General features: G+C 36.7%; 1 long non-coding RNA gene across 1 annotated transcript; it reads right to left on the bottom strand.

Annotated features, from left to right (window-relative positions):
* Positions 1-2112: 2112 nt before the first annotated feature.
* LOC127838096 (uncharacterized) lies at positions 2113-3653 on the bottom strand. The gene is made up of 3 exons (XR_008029657.1): positions 3600-3653; positions 3118-3551; positions 2113-2826 (listed from the first exon to the last, which is right to left on the bottom strand). It is a non-coding gene; the product is annotated as an uncharacterized LOC127838096 (long non-coding RNA).
* Between the last annotated feature and the right edge of the window lie 526 nt (positions 3654-4179).

Genomic DNA, 4179 nt, shown 5'->3' with positions numbered 1-4179 from the left:
GCATTTTTATCTAACGAATACTCAGTTATACAACAAAGATTTGTTTAACGATGAATGTAACTCTGTGCGAGAGTTATATTTGCAAGAATTGCGGCTATTAAATTCTGACCAAAAGTACGGAATAAGCATACTTTGAATGGAACGTAAATCTACTTTTAAAAATCATAAGGAAATATAAAAATACCAGTCATAGGAAAAAAATGAAAGAAAGTGAACATCTGAAAAGATGTAAATCTAAATACTTTTGGAAATATTTTTAAATTAAGTCGAGACCATATCATGCTTCTTTTGCTATTGATGCATTTTCAGATTACTTTTCCAATTTAAGTAATAAATTATCTAAAGGTTACCATGAAGACGCTTTTTATTCTTTTAAACATCATGATTTTAATCATTTATCTGGTTGTAATACTAAACTTAATCAAGCCTATCACCGTCAGTAAAATCAACATTGTATTTAAGCGCTCAAGAGTAATAAATCTCAATGCAATCACAATTTATTAAACGAGTATATTAGGGAATGTAATGATATTCTTGCTTATTATTTATGTGCTATTTACAATGGGCTTTTACATTCAGGTTACTTGCCAGAAAGCTGAATGGAAGGCTTGATAATACCGTTAAAAAGGCGACACAACAGAGATTATAATTATCGTGATATTACTCTTGTAAGATGTTTGTCCAACCGATTTACTACAGTCTTAAATAAACGCATTGAAAGATTCTTAACGGAGAATGAAATTATTTCGGATGCGATATTCGGATTGCGTTACGGGCGTTTAACAGCAGATCCAATTTGTATTTTGCATATTCTAATTAAAATATATGAATGGAAATATGAAGCTCTGCGTCTTATACGTGTACATGATGAAATGTTTTGATTCTACGTATAGAAATGCACTTTGGTTAAAGCATTTTAAAACTGGTTTTTAAAACTGGCTAAGAAGTGTTGAAAGCATGAACCCATAACTTTAAGAGTGTGCAAAAGTATGCTCTTCTTATTCTGAAAATTTAAATTACTCTGTTGGTTAACGACAAGGGGGGGGGGGGGGCGATGTCTCCTCTTTTGTTTCATGATATATTGCAGGTTTGAGCTTTATTTGCAGCTTAACATTGATGCAGGCTAAAGTAATGATGATATCATTGTTACTTTGTTGTTATTTGCTGATGATATGGTAATTACAGTTAAAACTAATGAAACATGCATATTCACTAAGATCTTTTGTTTTCATCTAGTTATACATGACGTATAATTGTACATATAACAAAAACGAAAATAATGGTTTTCCGACAACGTAGGGCGTTATTAGCAAACGAACAATTGACATATACTAGCCAGCCAATCAAGTTCTTGATTTTTTCAAACTATCTAGGAACTGATTTTAATTACACTGAGAACTTTTGTGAAAACATTGAGCATTTCCAAATGAAAGTCATAAAAATCATTAAATGTTCTATTTTGCAAATACAACGAATTTTATCTTTTGCAAAAAACATTTGTCAACCTTTCGATAAATTTGTAAAACCAATACTTTGTTCGTGCAAAGTTTGGGGTTATACCAACTCAAAGGAACTAGAAACAAGAAATATCTTTAAAAAAGATATACGGCGTTGATAGTTCAACGAATGAGATCAAGGATAGCGAATGTCTTTTTCTGTGCAGCTCTTAGCTGCATCACACGCAGTACTGGATGTTACGCGGAGTTTTCGCGGCTTATTTTACATTATTACATATTGCTGGTCATAAACCTATAGATACAAAACAGAAAACCAAAAGAAGAATGGAAGTGAAATTAAAACATATGAGTCAACCGGCCACACGCGAAGTATCCATATTTATAGGCGCGTTCTTCGAACAAACCTATTTTAGTGGTTTGTCGGGCATTGCTATTTGATTTGATTATTAACAGTATCGAGAATCATCGCGCTCATGCTTAATACATAAGTCAATATGGTGGAATAATTATTGTTTAATTAATCAAAAATAGTATTTATCATTGTATTGTTGAAAACACATTTAGAATCTATTATTGACATACCATAATTATATTGCTGAATATCTTCATTTAACATATTTCTGGTCTTAAGAACATTCCAGGTCAGATAACGATTTTTTTACTGGCCGTGAACTCCGGTGATGACCTGTATATAAACTCTGACATTCACACACTAACCGCGAATTGACCCGATACCTCGCGGGTTGAAATGCAATGCATTAAAGTGAGGCCTCGCTTCCACTGCTCTTTATACTTTTACATGTTAACATGTTGACAGGAATATGGAAGTAAGTACTAACAAGGGCTGTTTGTAAAACATGCATGCCCCCCATATGGGCTGTCCATTGTAGTGGCAGCCATTGTGTGAGTACGATTTTTGTCACTGTGACCTTGACCTTTGTCCTAGTGACCTGAAAATCAATAGGGGTCATCTGCGAGTCACGATCAATGTACCTATGAAGTGTCATGATCCTAGGCAAAGCGTTCTTGAGTTATCATCCGAAAATCATTTTACTATTTCGGGTCACCGTGACTTTGACCTTTGACCTTGTGACCTCAAAATCAATAGGGGTCATCTGCGAGTCATGATCAATCTACCTATGAAGTTTCATGATCCTAGGCGTATGCGTTCTTGAGTTATCATCCGAAAACCATTTTACTATTTCAGGTCACCGTGACCTTGACATTTGACCTAGTGACCTCAAAAACAATAGGGGTCATCTGCAAGTCATGATCAATCTACCCATGAAGTTTCATGATCCTAGGCGTATGCGTTCTTGAGTTATCATCCGGAAACCATTTTACTATTTCGGGTCACCGTGACCTTGACCTTTGACCTAGTGACCTCAAAATTGATAGGGGTCATCTGCGAGTCATGATCAATCTACCCATGAAGTTTCATGATCCTAGGCGTATGCGTTCTTGAGTTATCATCCGGAAACCATTTTACTATTTCGGGGTCACCGTGACCTTGACCTTTGACCTAGTGACCTCAAAATTGATAGGAGTCATCTGCGAGTTATGATCAATCTACCCATGAAGTTTCATGATCCTAGGCGTATGCGTTCTTGAGTTATCATCCGGAAACCATTTTACTATTTCGTGTCACCGTGACCTTGACATTTGACCTAGTGACCTCAAAATTGATAGGGGTCATCTGCGAGTCATGATCAATCTACCCATGAAGTTTCATGATCCTAGGCGTATGCGTTCTTGAGTTATCATCCGGAAACCATTTTACTATTTCGGGTCACCGTGACCTTGACCTTTGACCTAGTGACCTCAAAATCAATAGGGGTCATTTGCAAGTCATGATCAATCTACCCATGAAGTTTCATGATCCTAAGCGTATGCGTTCTTGAGTTATCATCCGGAAACCATTTTACTATTTTGGGTCACCGTGACCTTGACCTTTGACCTAGTGACCTCAAAATCAATAGGGGTCATCTGCGAGTCATGATCAATGTACCTATGAAGTTTCATGATCCTAGCCCCAAGCGTTCTTGAGTTATCATACGACAACCACCTGGTGGACGGACCGACCGACCGACCGACCTACCGACCGACCGACCGACCGACCGACCTACCGACCGACCGACCGACCGACCGACCGACCGACCGACATGAGCAAAGCAATATACCCCCTCTTCTTCGAAGGGGGGCATAAATATGAGAATATAGCCTATAAGTATAAACGCTTTTGCGCTGATAATTCTCTGAAAATAATAGGTGCACGCACAAACTGTATTGATGTCGAGAATTGAGCGTAAAACTGTTCTATCTATTAAGCCTTTTCATTAGAGATAAAATTGTTTCATCCAGTAAAACAGTGTTACAAAGACGCGGATATGTTTTCAATGGGTATACTCAAATTAGCCAATGGAATAAATGAAGTGTATTCATTCGTACCTAGCGGCGGGAAATTTTATTTGAATTATATTGGACACTTACAAAGGTCAGGTAAGGTGAAAAGCTGGCTTAATACAGCTTACGCCGAAAAATTCACCTTAAATTGTGTACGAGGTTATTAAGAGTATGAGCAATGCATGTTTTGCTTCATTTTATGTTTATGGTGAACTGGGAGGATATCAACGTTTATCCAGAGATACTTAAAATAATTTAATATTGGTTTAACACTTTAGATTATTTTCCCTAAATATCAACAGCTTAACAGCTGATTGCA

This window comes from Dreissena polymorpha, chromosome 7, assembly GCF_020536995.1.
Source record: "Dreissena polymorpha isolate Duluth1 chromosome 7, UMN_Dpol_1.0, whole genome shotgun sequence".
Lineage (NCBI taxonomy): Eukaryota > Metazoa > Mollusca > Bivalvia > Myida > Dreissenidae > Dreissena > Dreissena polymorpha.
Note: the sequence above shows the minus strand (reverse complement) of the source record. Positions and strands in the feature narration are given on the sequence as shown.